Source organism: Narcine bancroftii, chromosome 14, assembly GCF_036971445.1.
Source record: "Narcine bancroftii isolate sNarBan1 chromosome 14, sNarBan1.hap1, whole genome shotgun sequence".
In the NCBI taxonomy this organism is placed as follows: Eukaryota; Metazoa; Chordata; class Chondrichthyes; order Torpediniformes; family Narcinidae; genus Narcine; species Narcine bancroftii.
Window position 1 is genome coordinate 53,665,312 of NC_091482.1, and position 18,924 is coordinate 53,684,235.

The following is an 18,924-nucleotide window of genomic DNA, read 5'->3' on the forward strand; positions in this document are numbered from 1 at the left end:
CTTTCTGAAGGATATTTTCTTTGGGATTATGAGCCACCAGATTCCCAGCTGAGCAGTGTTGCTGAGAGTATTTTGAAAAAATATTTTTTTCCCTGTCATTAACTAAACATCATTTAATAAAAATAGATGAAAGTTAAATTGAAAGCTCCATTTGTCACTAACTGGAAACAGCTTCACAGAAAATATCCTGTAGTTCTGAGTACTGAGACTAAACAGGCTTAACACAAGGCACAGGGAATCTCCAGGCAGCGCTAGCTTTTGTTGTTGGTGCCTGGTTCTATTTAGGGAAAACACATCACATGACTTCAATCATTTTAACATACTGCCACTTGATATGTATAAATAAATAGTGTTTTTACAATCTTTGGGAAAGAGAGCCATTTTAAAAATACAATTAACTTTTCCCACAAGTTCTTGAAGAAAGCGTTTGCTTTAAATTGCTCCAAGCTGTGATTCCCATGTGAAAGATATCAACTTATTTCATTTTTCTGTCAATCACTAATGCCAACTACAGCTAGGTATGTTGGGTCATGCACTTTCACTACAGGAACTACACTCTTGCTTAAAACAGCTGAATCTCTCGGATGGGATACTACATGTCGTATTTGGAATTTTAACCACCTAAGTAAAACAACCCACGTGTATCAATTAATAATTTTTAGATTTAAAAAAAAAACTCAGCCTGACGAGAAAGGGTTGAGCCATTTATTCAGCTGCATCTACCGATTATTTGTAGTCACAGATACAAGACTTTTTTAAATTACCTCATGAGAAATCTAAATTTCATTGATGATTTTCTAATCTCAATTTGAGGGAGAGGGTAATAATTCTTCAGTGATGACTATGCTCTCTTTTCTTCCTTTTAATCGCCCTTATTTTGGTTTAAGAATCGAGATGATACGCGGAAGGCTTTCCAAGTTAATGTTAAAAATTCTGTTGCAGTGCCTGATACTGCAGCCTTGACCTCAGAAGAATGTGTTCCATTGCACTTTTTCCCACATAATCAACCCCAGGCATTGAAGAGTTCAGATTGCAAAGAAAGGGCAGCTGTGTTCTTCAGGGACTTGTTTGAAACTGCAGGAATTTTTCTTTTTTTTTTGTTTTTGCCAACGACACTTAACCGCCATTATAGAGTGACCTTCCTGACACTAGACCGAATTCAAATTCAGCCATTTATGACCAGAAAGCTGTTCTGGTCTACTGCAATCTCTATCTGTAGTAAACTATACAATGTGCTTTATTGCGGCGAAGGCCAGCAACTGTAACTCTGCACCTTAAAGAATGCAGAAATCCATTTTCAATTGGAATGCCAAATAAATAGCTGTTTCTTATCTATTGGTGACTGAGTTGTGTAAATGTGAAAATCTGTGTTTATTTTTTTTTCTTAAGAACACGAGAAATAGGAGCAGGAGGAGACCATCCGGCCTGTCGAGCTTGCTCTGCCGTTCAATGCAATCGTGCTTCATCTGATGATGGGCTCATCTCCACCTACCTGCTATTTCCCCATATCCATTAATTCCCTTACTATGTAGAAATGTATCCATTTTTGTTTAAATATATTTGCTGAGGTTGCTTTCACTGCTTCAACGGGCATAAAATTCCACAGATTTTCAGATTTTAGATTTATTGTCTGAGCACATAGCTCATTTAAAACCCTGAAATTCCTTTTTCTTGTGGGCGCGGCAGAATTGCCACTTACTGGTAGTGGAAAAAATAAACTGTACGCGGTGTAAACAAAAGAACTCTAAGCAGATATTGAGTGTAAACAAACCATGAAATACAGAGAGAACAAAAGAAGACAATAAAGTGCACAAGTAAGTTTCCTTAAATGAGTCTCTGATTGACTCTGTCATTGAGGAGTCCGGTGGTGAAGGGGTAGCAGCTTTTCCTGAACCTGGTGGTGCGAATCTTGTGACATCTATACCTCTTTCCTGATGGTAGCAGCGAGAACAGAGCATGTGCTAGATGGTGCGGGTCTTTGATGATTGCTGCTGCCCTCCGACGGCAACGTTCCCTGTAGATGTACTCAATAGTGGGGAGGATTTTGCCTGTGATGTTCTGGGCTGTGCCAACTACATTTTGGAGGGCTTTACGCTTGGGGGTATTTGTGTTTCCATACCAGATTGTGATGCAGCCAGTCAGCACACTTTCCACCACACATCTGTAAAAGTTTGCCAGGGTTTCTGATGTCCACAATCTCCTGAGGAAGTTGAGGCACTGAGGTGCATTCTTCGCGATGCCTTTGGTCCGTTGGGTCCAGAAATGATCCTCCGAGATAATGACTCCCAAGAATCTAAATTTGTTCACGCTCAGCACCTCTGATTTTCCCACAGTGATCTTTGGATTGTATACCTCTGGCTTTCCTTTCCTGCAGTCATCATTAGCTCCTTAGTTTTGGTGACGTTCAGTTCATGTTTGTTGTTGGTGCACCATTCAGCCAGGTTTTCAAACTCCATCCTGTATGCTGAACAGTCCACTTCCTTTATATAACCCACTAGTGTGGCATCATCGGCAAATATGTAGATGGTGTATTGTCATACCGAGCTACACAATCATGGGCATAAAATGATTAGACCAGGGGGCTAGGAACACAGCACTGTGGTGCTATAGTACAGATGGAAATAGTAGGGGAGAAGTTCTTGCCAATCTTCACTGATTGTGGTCTGGAGGTGAGGACATCCACACTCATGTCCTGTTCATCTCTGCCTTAAATTTACTACCCCAAATCTTGAGATTTAAATCTTACCATCCAACCTGTTTCCCATTCCTTCCATCCCAAGTTTTTTCTCACACATTATTTTTCATGGTTAGGGCAAGTTTAAAAGTTATCTATCACAGGCCTTGATCCTGTTTTTAGCTGAACACTTTAAACATGCCTTAACTGTCCGAAGCACTGACATAAAGCATTTTTGTTCTCTCATCTGGGAATATTTGTATCTTTGAGTGGATCCATCATACTTACAAGCCAAATGACTTTGTTGCCCATCTTGACTTCAGTAATTTTATCTGATGATTCATTATAACGATCCCCTGAGATTGTATTAATGGGCCTGAAATTCTAATTGTTGATGGGAATCTAGCTGTTCATTTCTGGAACTACTTTGAATATTTATCTTATTTTTGTTCCAGAAAAAGGCTGCACCAATTCTTAATGCTGAGCTGGAGCAGAGAACAGGGGCCCCGGCTGGAAAATAATGTAGAATTCTTCTATTTCATTCTGTGAAAGAATTGCTTTGGCTCCTGGGATTTGAGGTTAAGCATTTGGCTTGTCAGATGAAGCTTCGGAAGTTGAAGAATGCTTAGTGTTTTCAAGAATACTTTAGAATAACTATGGTCCCACAGGGGCTTGAGGACACCCAAAAATCTGTTTTAATGTAGTTGTAAACACTCAAAGCTATAGTTGTGGACAAAAGCTCATAGTAAGTGAATGAAATGGAAATTGTACATTCTTCCTGTTTTTATTACCTGTTCTCTCCACAAGGTTGACATTCCTGCTTGCAATGGCAGGAGAAATGAATGTCTTTGATTAAAACAGGAAATTTTATTCTCTTTACATGTGTAGTTGTACACCACTCACCTATTGCAGGGGGTGACCTGTGTACCTGCAGAAGAGCACTGGAGGACAAGGCAATGCCTGGCCGGCTGTCAATCAGCCAACCTGAATGGACCAAGCCCCATCCGGTCGGCTGCCAATCACCCTCCGGGATATAAGCTAGATCTGGTCCCTCGAGGCCAGTCTCAGAGCCAGCACAGCATTCTCACAGCCAGCTCTGTGGAAGTTTATGTTGAATAAAGCCTGTAGAACAGACTTTGTTTCTGTTCAATAGTGTAACTCAACATGCCACCAAAATTTTCTGTTATTGACAATGAATAGCAGACTGCTTCTAGTCAGGTGAAGAAAACCTTCCAATAGATTGAATGAAACAAAGGGATGCTATAAACAGCAATAACTTATGATGCCGGCAGACTCCAAGGGTGATAGGATTCAATGAAAACTACAAAAACATAAAATTTTGTGACAAACACAAGATGGGAAAATTCACAGACAAGATATGGATTATTGGATTTGCCATAGGAATCATCAATAAAGTGCCTAAAAACATCTTTTGAACCTTTACTGGGTTCCTTTTGGTAACTTTCCACTCGTTTTGATATCCACTTTTCACAGGTAGTCCCCGGCTTATGACTGTAATGGGGATGGGAGGATTGGTTGTAACTCTGGTTTGGTCATAAGTTAGGGTATGGGGACCTTGGGCTACTGTGGGGAGTGGGGACCACTGTATACAGTACTTTTAATACTTAATATGAACTTGTACAGTAGTTTTAATTTAAAAATAATTGGTCATATGTGCAGGTGGACGTAACTCGCACAGGTTGGAAGTCGAGGACTACCCCGCGTGTCCATTTGCTCATTTTTGAATCATTTTCTATCGGGCGATGGCTGCACAGATAGTATTTGTTGTGTTTCTCTTATTGGCCTATGTTCTCATTTTATCAAGTCCCATTATTGCCATTGACAATTGTTTTGGAATATTCTATTTAAGTTTTAAGAAAATACAGAAAATAGGACTCAATTAATAGAATACCAATAATACATTGAATATTAAAATCATAGGAAAACATTTTTAAGTTCCAAAAAACCAAAAGGAAAGGAGAGTCCCTCTTCTTCTAGAGTCCCCTCCCCAGATTTGAAAGCAAAGGGGACAGAAGCAGGGACTAGAGGGAGATATAAAGGAAGAAAATAGAAAAGAAAAAGCAACAGGAGCAAGTTCAACATCTGAGTCACATAGGTTAAAAGTATTAAATTTCTAATAAGGAGTATGCTAATTAACAAATATCAAAATAAATTCTACCATCTGGGCATTTAAGTAATCTAAATAAGGTTGCCAAATTTTGACAAGCTACTATATCTATTCCTAAGACTATAAGTAATCTTATCAAAGGGAATATATCTTTACCCTTCCATGTTCCAATGATCAATGTGAAGTAGGGAATTGGATTTCCATGTGGCCGCTAAACATTTCCTGGCTATTGATAATTCAATTTTAATAAATTTAGATTCACTTCTGGAGGTTAACTTTTATAACTGCCAAATTCCCCCAGAAGAAACAATTCCAGGTTGAGAGTGAAGCTCGCCCCCACAATTTTTGTCAACATTTCCCCCAATTCTATCCGAAAGGGTCTTCATTCTGTAGATAATCAGGTGGAATGTAAAAGGTACCAACAGCTACACCACACCTAAAACACCTATCAGACAATTCTGGTTTATTATGTATCTTTTGAGGTGTGAGATATAATTGGGGCAGAGAATTATCATGAATCGGTCTAGATCTAGAATGAATGAACTCTTGACAATATTAGAACATTCTCCGTCACATAATTGCTCATTTTCTAGACTCTTTGGGACTGACTTGATTAAATTGAATCAACCATTGCATCTATTCCAACTACTGTTCCCCTAAAACGTGGATCAGTTGGTTGCAGTCTGGCTAATTTCAATGAGGTCTTCCTTTTGATGTACATAATGACAAAGAAACCTGGGAGGAAAGTTGAGTGAAATTATTCCTTTGCTTATCAAAGAGGAATGCATAGGTGCCTGAATTTGGTTCTGATGGGCAATACAGTGACCATTGTTCATGCTTCTAAATATCTCCTTGGTGTATTTATTTTGTACCACTTTTACTTGCAATCGATATATCCATGTCCGTTCAACCATTTATGTCGTTTGCAACAGCAACAGTGTAATGGATTGTTATTGTGACATAATCATCCATGGTTGTCAGATGGGACACAGCTGTGAGTGATGGAAGTGGGCCAAGCCAGAAGGAATTGCAACTATTTTTAAATTGGACAGCATTCATAAGATAAACGACAATGTAAGAGCCATTGCTTTGGTCCATTTGGACACCAAGTTAACTTGACGATTAATTGTGGGATTTGGTATGGGGTGATGAAAGTTCAGCCATTTTGGATTTCCACTTGTGTTCAATTCTTATCTCCACGTCAAGAAGTTGAAATCTCAATATCAGCTATGGCTGCTTGGGCACTTAGACTCCAAGGTAGTATTGATGGTTTGAGCTAATAAGGAGATAGGGTCTTAAATTGAGTGACCATCCTTGTAAAGTCAAGTTTATTGTTACCTACTCACACAAATACAACTCGATGAAACAATGTTCTCCAGTCCTCGATGCAAAACACGCAGACGTAATACAAGCAATATCTATGCAGGACAAGTATTCATTTATATAAATTGTTTCATGGATGTGAACGTCTTGGATGGTCAGTGTGAGCAGCTCCTTTGGTTGTTCAGCATTCTCACTGCCTGTAGGAATAAGCTGTTCCTCAACCTGGTGGTGCTGGCACTGATACTTCTCTCTCCCCCTCCCCCTCCCCCTCCCCCTCCCCCTCCCCCTCCCCCTCCCCCTCCCCCTCCCCCTCCCCCTCCCCCTCCCCCTCCCCCTCCCCCTCCCGATGGGAGCAGTTAAAAGATGCGATGTGCAGGGTTGAAGGGATCCTCAATAATTTTGCATGCGCGCTTCAGAAAATGATCTTGGTAGATCACTTCGAAGGGGAGAGGGAGGGAGACTCCACATGATGAATGCTTGGGCACTTGGATTCAAAGATAGTATTGACGGATTGTGCTAATAATGGGAGAAGATCTTAAATTAAGAGTCCATCTTTCTCGCAGGTAGATGTAAACAATACCAAGAGACAATTCTGAAGAAAAGAAAGGGAGTTTACTCTATTATCTTGGCCCATGTTCAACTTTCAATCAACATCACTAAAAAGGAAACAGAGAATTTGGTTACTATCATAATGAAGCTTTTGGAAGTGACTGCTGTATTTCTAACATTGCAACAGAAACTATACTTCAAAACTAATGAGTTGGCTCAGTGCTTGGGATCATATTGAGTTTGTGTAAAGCGCTATATAAATGTTCTTTCTCTATAATACTGAGTAGGAGGACGTTAGCCATTTCCTGGGATGTAGCCTTGCCAAGGGCCATTTGGGTCATGAGAGCTTCTAAGAATGGGCTCCAGACTGCCTGATGCTTCAAGTGCCAGGAAGGGATTGTAAATCACACATTCCAAATGGAATATGTCGCACAGATGTTTATTGTGGGAAGGGTTACAATCTGTGCAGAGCTGTACCATCATTTAGTTAGCATTCACAGTTTGCCAGAATGTGGCATTGAAGCAGGATTGGTGAAGGGCTCATTTTGAGGATATCCTATGCGTCCTCCTCTTTGTCTAAAATATCCATGCCATTGAGCAGCAGGGTGGAGTTGCAATTGGAGGAATGTGTGGTCATGATCCATTGGTTTCTGGAATTTATCATCAATTCACTCCCCAGTATATTTAATCAGAATTCGGCACATTTTCAGGATTCAGATGGTTCAATCATTTAAAAATGAGCAGCATTTCCTACATGTGCCATCCTCGGGGCGCAACCGAAAGAGTTGGAAACTGGTTATCCGTAACTTGCTTGCCGACGAGCATACCAAACCATTCCATCTCTACTACCACCTTGCACAAGCACTTACACTAAATGTCTGCAATATTCTGTTTCTGAGAAAGGCAGCCACTTTTCAAAGCAAATGCACTTCTGTTGCATGTTTCAGCTGCTACTTGATGGTCTTCTACTCCGGCAACTGAAAGGAAATATTTATGATGTTTATCGAGACAGGTGTTTCCTTTTTTTTGTGTTGTTAAGCATAAATTACAATGAAACCTACTGAATAATCAGGATTTACCTTCTCTCCACATTGCAGTAATTTCTCCCTTTTGAAGCTGACAGTAATTCCTGGAGGGACTTGGCAGAGTTTCAGTGCTGAGAAGGGAATTTTTGTTAAAGGAAGTGATTTTGAGTCAACCATGCAGTTCTGATGTCACATTAAGTTCTTCAGAGCTGGCTTAGTCTGGAGCAATAAAACAACAAGAAAATCCAACATGCGTTAGATTTTCGAGACTTGCTGCTATCCATAACTACTTGGCAGTGAATCACCTTGCTGGAGCTCAGCTGAAAGGAACAATTTCTCAAAGGACTTTCTCCTTTGAAAGTGGCCCTTTCTAGGTGCAATATTTGCATTTGGGCATAATATCCAGGTAGCAAATGCATTATTTTACCTCTAATTGTCTGGCCTACAACTTGAAAGCAAAAATCCAGGTTGTATCAATAATTTAGATCATTGAGCATTCTGAGGCTCTATGTATTGGGCATGAAGGATCTATCACAATGGTTCTCTACCTTTTTCTTTCCACCCTCATGCCGCCTTAAGCAATCCCTCACTAATCGCAGAGCACCTATGGCATAGGGAATACTTGAAATGGTATGTGGGTGGAAAGAAAAAGGTTGAGAATCACTGTTATCAGTTTAAAATTCAATATTAGTTTCAGGCAAAAGATCCGGGAAGTTAAACTAAGCTGTGTGCCCAGGTAAATTTAGCTTTAATAATGAGGGCTCACTGCCATACTTTGGCAGAAGCTTCATATATTTCACTCTATTTATACGTGCATGTTCTCACATATTGATGCAACCAATGTTCTTTTCTTACAATATACTTATTTAAATTAAATTCTCCTCCTCTTAAACCACAATGCCCTTCAGATTGTTGAAACAGGGTCCAGGTTAATTCATTTCTTTAGCATCTTAGAGACCTCTCTTGGGTTAATTCAGTGCTCTGTTTTAGCCACATTTGCTGACATTGGTATCTACTGCATTGCTTCGAAAGACAAATAAATGTTCACTCCTAGTTACTATTTTCATGGCAGCTCTTTGTTATTTCCCCAAGGTCACAATGACAGGTCTCCATTTACATAATGCATTTTGCACCATTTTCAGACATCACAACAATATGATAATGACCATGTAATTGCTCAGAATATCAATGATGCTTTTACAAAACCCAGTTGCAGTTCAGCACAACTGTTGAACAGTAGGTGACACGATGGTGCAGCCAAGGTTCACCTTCAGCTCCAGATTCAGATTTATCGTCTGAGTACATGCATGACATCACATACGACCCTAAGATTCTTTTACCTGCTGGCGAGGCAAAATTACCACTCGTTGGCAGTGCAAAACAAAAACTCTGTACGCAATGTAGACCTGTTGCAATCAAACTGACTGTGAAATATAGAGGGGAGGGGGAATCAATCAAGTGTAGAAAGTCCTTCAATGTGCTCCTGATTGAGTTTGTTGTTGAGGGGTCTGATGGTGGAGGGGGAGCAGCTGTTTCTGAATCTGGTGGTGCGAGGTTTATGGCTCCTGACCCTGGATGGTATTGGAACGTCAGAGCCCCCATAACTTTTGTGTTTAGCTTGAGGTTGTCTATCATAATCCCCCATTTTTTTTTTTCAGGAAGCAAACCTTTTGGGGGGTGGGGGGGGGAGCCAGAGTTTTGTGTCCCTAAAGTAATTTTTCTTGTCTTATTTCAGATAACTTGCTTTAGCAGTTTGGTCTCCAGAATATCTCTTTATTTCTTGTTTATTTCCCTTTGCACCCTAGGTATTTACATACTGTTTCATAGCTTTCCGGAGATACACTGAAATGATCTTTTTATCATTTAAATGAGTCCTACTATTGCATCCTGTTTTGTCATGAAGAACATTACTTTGCTCACTTATTTCCATTTCCTAAACTTTTAAACCTTTGATATCTTTGCTGAAGTTCAAAAGGGTAAGAGAGTGAATTGAATTGGTAATCTTCATGGGTGTTTAAGAATTATTATTGTTGCAGACCCCCTGTCTTAGGGCAAAAGGTGGAACCTGCAGAAGCAGACCTTCAAAATCATTGAACAGAATGTCTCATTAGCAGAAAATACTATTGTACAGCCAATCAATCAGCCTGAGAGTCATGATTTATAGGCTTCAATCACCTTAAAATGTCAGCACATTTTGCATATTGCTGACTCGGTACCAAGGCAGGTACTGAGGGAGGGGTTTGGGCGTGACACCATTCATGGGGATATTTGGGAGGGAGAACTCACAGGTTCAAGGGGAGGGCCAGCCCATACAGCTATACACATGGTGGTAGCTCCACAACTATCCCTTCAGTAAGTTTAATTTTACCACTATTTTGTCTTCCCCATTCGCAATCGAATGATCATATAATCCATTCCTTGGAGCTTGAGTTGCTGATGGTTTGTGCGGAAGTCTATGTGGCTGCTGGAGCGCTCAATGCGGATCCATCAACAGTCCAAGGGGACTCTCTTTTGCTTCACTTCCTCTGAGTGTAAGGGGAGCCAGGTAATTTCTGCTGATGGCACATCATTGTCTGCCTTACGGCACACTAAATTTTGTCTCGTATCATACCTATTTTATTATTACATGACAATAAAGGAATCTTGGATCTCTCCTCAATAAATTTGATTATCTTACAAATAAGCAGGATGAGGACTTGAATATGGTCCTATTTGTCTTCTAAACTGCTTGTTGTCCTATATACCTAAGGGTTGCTTCACATATAAATCAGCTTCTGCAAGATTGGACCAGACTCTGAAATTCTCTCCAAGGCTTCACTTTTGGAATTTCACTAAAATTCCTGTCGATAAGTTTGGTGTTTTTTTAGAACATAAAGGCAGTGATGTCAAATTATTGGGTTCCCCTTGAAAAGAATGACATTTATTATTCCATTCTTCAAACCATTATGACTTTTCAGGGGATTAATTGGTTTATGAATATACAAAAAAATCAATGAGCCACTGGATTCATTCATCAACGGCACCCATTTTCTATTGTAAAATATTCAAATACTTCTTGTTTCCAAGTGTTCATTCTCAAATGCTCGTCAAAATGGTCTACACTCAGAAATTTCTGCTGCTGTTAAAAATGATCTTCATTTCTTCCGTCCACTTCAGTTATGGTGTCACTAAATCTTTGAGTTTTCATTAGATCCATACAGGATAGAACCAGACATTTTTAGCCCAACTTATCGATGCTGGCCGATTTGCTTCTCTGAACTAATCCCATCTTCCTGTGCTTGGTGCATTTCCCACTAAACATTCCCTATCCAACTGTGCAGCTATCTTTAAAGTGCCCTAATTGTACACTCCCCTCCCTTCCACTGGTAGCTCGTTTCATAAACACACCATCGCCTTTGAGGAAAAAGTTGCCCATTGCATAATTTTTAAATCTTTGCTCTTGCACCTTTTGAGCTTCTTCCCTCTAGTTTTAGATTGTACTAACCTGGGGAAAGGATTGTAGTCACGTCCCTCATAATCTTATCTATATCAATAAGATCATTCCTCAACCTCCTACATAGTTTAACTGCTCTGATCTGAGATTAACAGTTGCAGTTCAGACCAAAATCCTCACAAGCCCATTCTACTTATCATTTTGCTTTCCATTGAATTACTTTCAAAAGAATCAGGTAGTATATAACAATGACATCAACTAGCCTGTTCATTGACATGTGTTGATGTTATCATTTTCTCTTGATAAACCTTCTAAACTGGCAGAGAGGGCTTGTGAATTAAACAAAAATGTGAACCAGCAAGAAGAGAGAAAGGACAATCTTTAGATACATGGCCTGGATATGCATTACATAAATCTTATTTGACACCTGTTGTCATTCATCTGATTTCTGGGACTAATTAGGGATTGGTATTGGTGCAAGTAAAGCATCCAAATAAATACAATACCCAATGCTTTATTCTATTTTATTGTGCAGTGTCACAGTGGTTCCATCCATCTCATGAGTGGCAATGGTTAATGTAGCAGTTAATGCAAGTCTATAACAGCGTTAGCCACCAGGGTTCAAATCCAGGGCTGCCTGTGAGGAACTTGTACATACTTCCTGTGTCTGCGTGGGTTTCCTCTGGGTACTCTGGTTTCCTCCCACCCTTCAAAAATGTACTGGGTTATAGGTTAATTAGATGCAATTGGGCGGCATGGACTCGTGGGCTGAAAGGTCCTATTACTGTACTGCATGTCTAAATTAAAATTGAAAAATTAAATTGAGGTCCCCAGACCAGATTCCATACTCCATTTACTTGTATTCAAGGTACAAGTATAAAGACTTGCATGTATTAATGGCACCCACATTAATAAGTTAAATATTTAATAATCATTCATCTGAGAACAAACTCACCCATCAGAGGAACACATCCATCCATCTGAGGAGCACCCCCTCACCTATAGAATATGCTCACCCACCTGTGCAGTAGTCACCCACTGAGGAACACTTTCAGCTACCCGACGAACATGCTCACTATTTGTGCAATGCACTCGCCCACTCGAGGAAGACACCCATCCATTGAGGAACGCACTCACTCACCTGAGGAATGCAGTTATCTGTTGTGGAACACGCTCACCGACCAGTGGAACACACCCAGTGAACTATGAAGCACGCCCATTCACAAAGAAATTTGCGAAAATGAATCGGACAGTGTCAATTGATGGTTTCCTTAAATTCCACTGTATTGGTCAATTGGCCAGAAACTGTGAGAATGCCACACAATTAGAGCAAGGTTACAATACAGAAGGTCTTATGTAGTCCCACTCCCCTGCCATTTTGTAATGGCCCTGCTTTCTGTTACATAAGTAGTTTCTGAATGATCTTTCAAAATTTGCTCTCGGTTTAGGACATTTTCTTCCTTTTTTTCCCTCCCTTCCATTTCCCCATGGCTTTTGCTTGTTTTTACCTCTGTACTACCTTGCTCGATATAAATTTCTTACTCCTCTGATATCAAAAGATCCCTCTGCTCATTGCTCAGTTTAAAATGCCTTGCAGTAAACTGCATCATCAACAAAAAGAATTATTTGGATCCTTCCAAAACAGACAATTTTGCTAGAAGTCATTGCCATTGTGTAAATAAGGCGGGAGCGAAAACCAAGACAATTAGTAGCCATGTATCAACAGTGCAAATTGAATTGGTTCAAGTTGTTATAATTGGAAGCCTGAAGTCGTATATTATGAGCTCCTATTTAAGTAAAATGGAATTATCACTAAGGGATAGTATAGACAGGAAGAACTAAATGGTCACAGATAACATTTAGCATTTCACACAAGCAGCATCACAAGTCACAACCCAGTGATAATTTGATGCATTGTAAGAACTGAGGGAAGGTTTGTCACAGTCTGTTCCACATTGGATACATTTGCAAAGACATTGTGATTTTGCAAGGGAGAGCCATTCTGACGGCTGAAGAGAAGGCAGCTTTTTGAAGCAGCTCTTGTGGCCAGCCATTTCTGTGGAATTCAGAGCAAAGCATGCTCTGTGAATGACTGGGCCTTTTTGGTGGATTGACCAGTTGCAGGAAGGTATTTTGGGAAGCCAAGTGCTTCCTTATGATTGTGACTAACAGTGAAGGAACTTGGAGAGACTGGTGCCAGGGTCTTGGAAACTTTGTGGAGGCCACCCAGTACAAGTCTTGCATTAATAAAAAAAAAAGGACCAGAAATGTTATGACAGGAGCTCGTGTGGATGGATATTTCTTTAAAGGCAGCACAAGGAGAATTCCTAAGTGTGTAGCACACACAACTCCAGTTTTCGAGTTCAAAATTAATTCTGGCCATCAAATTTCAAAGGCCTAAGCAGTGACTACAATGGTCTCTCTCTGTCTCTCTCTGTCTCTCTCTGTCTCTCTCTGTCTCTCTCTGTCTCTCTCTGTCTCTCTCTGTCTCTCTCTGTCTCTCTCTGTCTCTCTCTGTCTCTCTCTGTCTCTCTCTGTCTCTCTCTCTCTCTCTCTCTCTCTCTCTCTCTCTCGCTTAAGGATAGTTTTAGAGTTAGAAATAAAATCAATGTCTTAAAATTTAAAAACTGTGGTAAGTTTCCTATTGCTGCTCATTACACATGGTTCATAACATATAAAAAGGAACTGCTGTGGCATTCTTAAAATGGTGGTAATGTTTTCGTGCGGCTTTAATTAATTTTTATTATTATTGTTCAAGTTCAGATTTATTGTCAGAGTAGATACACAGCATCACATACAAGCCTGAGATTCTTTTCTCTGCAGGAGGGGCAGAATTACCACTAATTGGTCGTGCAAAAATTTGTACTCCAGTAGATGTGTACACGTGCAAATAAATAAAGAAATGTAAACAAAATGACTGTGTAATACAGAGGGGGGGGGGGAAAAAAAACAAAGCGCAAAAGTAAGAGTCCTTAAATGAGTTTGTGATTGAGTTTGTTGTTGATGGTGGAGGGGCAGCAGCTGTTCCTGAACCTGGGGGTGCGAGCCTTGTGCCACCGATACCTCTTTCTGATGGTAGCAGCGAGAACAGAGCGTGTGCTGTGTGGTGTGGCCTTCAGAAAGAATTGTCATTGGCCAGCATTTTTATGTACAGCCTATCCCCTTAGGATTCTTAAATTGATGGACTTGGTCAGACATTCGGAGGGCATTTTTAAGAGGAAATAACATTGCTATGGCTAAACACAATCTTCTCGAAAAATTCAACGGGTCAAGCAACATCAGTGGAAGAGAGAGAGTGACTGATGTTGGGAACTGAGTCCCTTTATTGAAGGTGATCAATTAAGGGTTAGGGGTTGGGTTATTGGTTTGAAATGTGACCATTCTTCTACTGATGCTGCTTTACCCACTGGGTTCCTTCAGCAGATAGTGTTTTGCATCAAATTCTAGCATCTGCAGTCTTCTGTGTGTGTCCAACATTTGATATAAAATTTATTTTAAAAATATATATTTTTAATTTTAGTTTTAAATTTAGACATATAGCTATTTTGGCCCACGAGCTCATGCTGTCCAATTACACCTGATTGCCCTACAACCCCCAGTATGTTTCGAATGGTGGGATCAAACCAGAGCACTGGTGAGAACGTACAAACTCCTTACAGGTAGACGGGATTCAAATCCCAGTCCCGATCCATGGCACCGTAGTGGTGTTGCACTAACCGCCACGCTAGCTGCACTGTCCTCATGAGTAATGTTCAATCTCAGATAGATTTCCCAAACTGAGGAGCCAAAGCAGCTTTTTAAACAACAATAGTGTGTGATGCCCAGATGCAACAGGAAGCAGACACAAAGCTCGAGAAAGACTGTACAACAGGCTTTATTCAGTTAAAGGTCTTTGCCGCAGTGATAGCTGTACTGGGGACTCCTGAGTGACTGCCTCGGGAGGGGCCGGCTCAGAATTATATACTGGGTGGTTGAATGACAGCTGGCCTGGTTGAGTTTGATCTATTCAGGTCGGCTAATTGACTGCTGGCCAGGTGTGGTCTGTCCTTCAGCGATCTTTCTGCAGGTACAGAGATCTCCCCCTGCAGTCGGCTAGTGGTGTATTACCACATAGTGTTTTGCTTATTTTTATAAGTTGAAGATCACCAACTGGATTTAAGTTGAACAGTTGTTGTAGCATGACTTGAACTTGAGCATCCGTATTGAAATATTGGTAATATATCTTTACCTCCTACGAGATCGGCTAAGTTCCTCCAACATTTCTGTGTGTGCTTTTAACGACAATCTCAGTGTCTGCAGACTTTTGTGCTTCACTTGTGTGTTGTTTGTACAGTGTTCTAATAGTTCTCTAATTCTACTGGAATTCCCCCACCTTAACTTCGCTAAGTACCTCCTTCTGGCATGTCAAATTAAGCTGAATGGTAAAGACAAGAAATGTAATATTAACTGAACATGTCGCAGAAGATCCACGAAGCTTCAGAAATAGAAACTCCTATAGCCTTGTCCTCCCTATAAATTTCATTTCATCTAAGTACCTAAAAACCACACACCATTTTTTTTTCCTTGGGTACGAATTCAAACTCCTTCATTATCACAGGAAAAAAAATCGCACAAGATTGCTTTAAGAGGCTGTGGAAGCATATCCACAACATAACTTGGAGTCCTTTAAGAAGGTGGATGAGTCTAATTTTCTTGTAGTGTTTGTTTTATGGTTTGATAGCCCAGAGAATTTCAGCTGTCCTCGCATTCTTCACTTCCTCACTTGACAACAAAATTCCCAACTGAAGACAAAAAAAAATTAACAATGATCAGTTGCGCTATATAAACCAGGGAGGGCAAATTGTGCCTGAAACTCATTACAAGTGATACCACAGGTGGGTCATGGATAGACAGTGAAGTACCAGATCAAGAACAGGCAACATGACAGAGGACTTTATTGGTGATGACGTAGATTAAAGAGGAAATACTCCTCCAATTGAGAATGGGTCTGGGGTAACGAAAGCCAAGGTTCGCTCTTTCAATATAAGGGGCTTATCATTCGGGACAAATGAAAGATGATGGCTAACTTTCTGTCCATGGTTAGTTAAGGTCCATTTGTTGAATATATTCAACACTGAGGTTAATGGGTATTAAGGTTAGTGCAGTGAAATAGTGCTGATGTAGAAGTTTAGTTCTCCGCTTATTGAATGTCAGCAGCTACAAGGGGCTGAATGGCATCTTCCTGCTTTATTCCTTATGTGAAGATGACAGAAAATAAAGGCTTTGCTTCATGGCTCCCATATGCCTTCAAATAAAACATGGACTTGTTCCAGACAGAGTTGTGTGATTTTGTGCCAAATATTAAAGCAATTAATTTGTAGGAAATCAAATATTGTTCAAAAATTGAGAGTAATTGGTTAAGACAAGGGTGACAAAGAGATCAAAGTGAAAGGTGGAAGTTTTTAGCTTGTCTGTAAGTGCGCAGCTAAAATTCTTTCAATTTTCCTGGGCATTGTAACTTACCAGATTCAGTAGTGATGGAATACAATCATGATGGGACCTCTGCTATGTATATGTAACCCTCTGACAGAGGCCTGTCCTGTGCTATGACCAATCAAATAGACATCACTAAAGTTATTCCCACACGAGATAAGCCAAGTATTTTTGCAAACTGAGTGATGAGTTAATATAGCTCATGATTAGCGCAATCACTGTCAGCTGCAAAATTCCCCAAAAAGCTATTAGGTAAACACAAAGCATATTTATTGTCCCTCAGGGCATGTCACAGACATCTTTAGGTTAACAGACGAAAGCAATGGGAAGTTCTGTCAGGTGCAGGTAAACACAGGTGTTCTGCACAGTTTACTTGTGAAAGTGATGGAGGCTTTATCTGCTCAGTCATCCATTTGATGCAGCTGTCCTCGCATTCTTCACTTCCTCACTTGACAACAAAATTCCCAACTGAAGACAAAAAAAAATTTAGCAATGATCAGCTGCGCTATATAAACCAGGGAGGGCAAATTGTGCCTGAAACTCATTACAAGTTTATTTGAATGTAGCTCAGCAAGTTTATATAGATCTTTTCTACTTTATTATGTGGAAATAAAAACAAAAACGTGATTCATGAATCACAAAGGGGCAAGGATAATGATACCCGCATTGAATTACACAGAATCCACAGCATGTGCCTGCTGACACTAATGTCCCACTTAAACCTCCTCCTGCCTTTCCTTATCTAATTATGTCAGCTCTTTAATCCTTCTTTCTAGCTTTTCCAAATTCTCCTCATTTGCATCCATTCTGTTCCCCTCGCTCATTCCCCGTGGCAGTGAATCTCACATTCACAGCACACTCCTTTAAAGCATTCCTTGTTTGATTTCCTTGTACAGATCTCATACGGATGATCTCAAGTATTGTTCCTTTCCACAAATAGAAATGCTTCTTCTGAGTCTAGTTTATAAAACCCAACTATCATTTTAATATCTCCATATGTCAGCTTTGATCACTTTAAACCAGGAGAAAAAAGACACAGGATAATCACCACTTGCTATCAGGAACAGCTTTCATTTCTGATACAGTAAAATGCCTGGTATCCGTCACCTATGGGGATTGGTAGATTCCAGATAAGTGTATTTTCTGGTTGATTGAAACTTACAATGCCTAACAAATACACCGACATGAAGAAAAAAATACAGTTTAAAAGACAAAAATAATATACTGTACTTACACTGAACAAACTTCATGTGCATGAATATATAAAACTTTTATTTTACTTTATTTTCAGTCACATTTTTTTCAAAACATTTAACCATCACCGTATCTGCAGGTTCCTCCCCCTCCACGGAGCCGCCCAAAAGGCAAACAATAAAATTATAGATAATTAACCCCCCACCCCCACTCAAAAGTTTACGGATAAAGCCTCTGAGCAGGATAACTCTTAAAAAAGCACTTTAAGAGCGTCACCCCAACGGCGAGCGGCATCAGCCAGCTCTTCATCCTGACCTGCTGATTTGCTCAATTTTATTCAACCAGTTGCTACAAGTAAAGCAAAGCCAAGACACTCTGCTGGCTGAATATTTGCTTCCATCTTCACCAAGAGTTATTCAGAGAACATTTAATTTTACAATTTTAAACTTTCATATTTTTCATCTATGATTTTATTCTTCTTCTTATTTTTTTTTAAATGTACCTTTCTCATTTTGCTGGTTGCTTGAGTCTGCCAGTTAGTTGAATTCTGGATGCCAGGTGTTTTACTGTCCCATCTTCATCAATCTGTTTATGTACTTCCTCTGGGAGTCCCGGGTCCCAAATTACAACACTGTAGTCTGCCAGTGTGAAAATTACTGGTTAATTCCTATTCCTCAAGTATGGTGATGACTCTGCAGTTCATGACTGAGATTGATTGATTTTATGCCCATGATTCGTCAGTAATTAACCTCCACTTTCTGTTTGACTAATGCTGCTTCAGCATTAAATTTCAAATCAACCCCCCTCCCCACCCAATCTGCCTCTGTTACTAACTCCACCCTTTCCTCCTTCCCATTCAAAGTGCCAAACAACCCCTTCTCATCCAAATTACCCATTGTTTATTTGGCCTTGTTTCACCCTCCGCCCCCCCCCCCTTGCTTCTTTTTTTTCCCTGGTTATCTCCTACAGTCTAGATGAAGGGCCTTCATCCAAATCAACAGTGCATTTTCCTCCACATATGCTGCCTGTACTGTTGCGTTTCTCCACAGTTCATCTTTGGTTCCAGATTCTCGCATCTGTAATCTCTTACGTAAATGGAAATAAATGTTTTGCTTTTATAAATGAT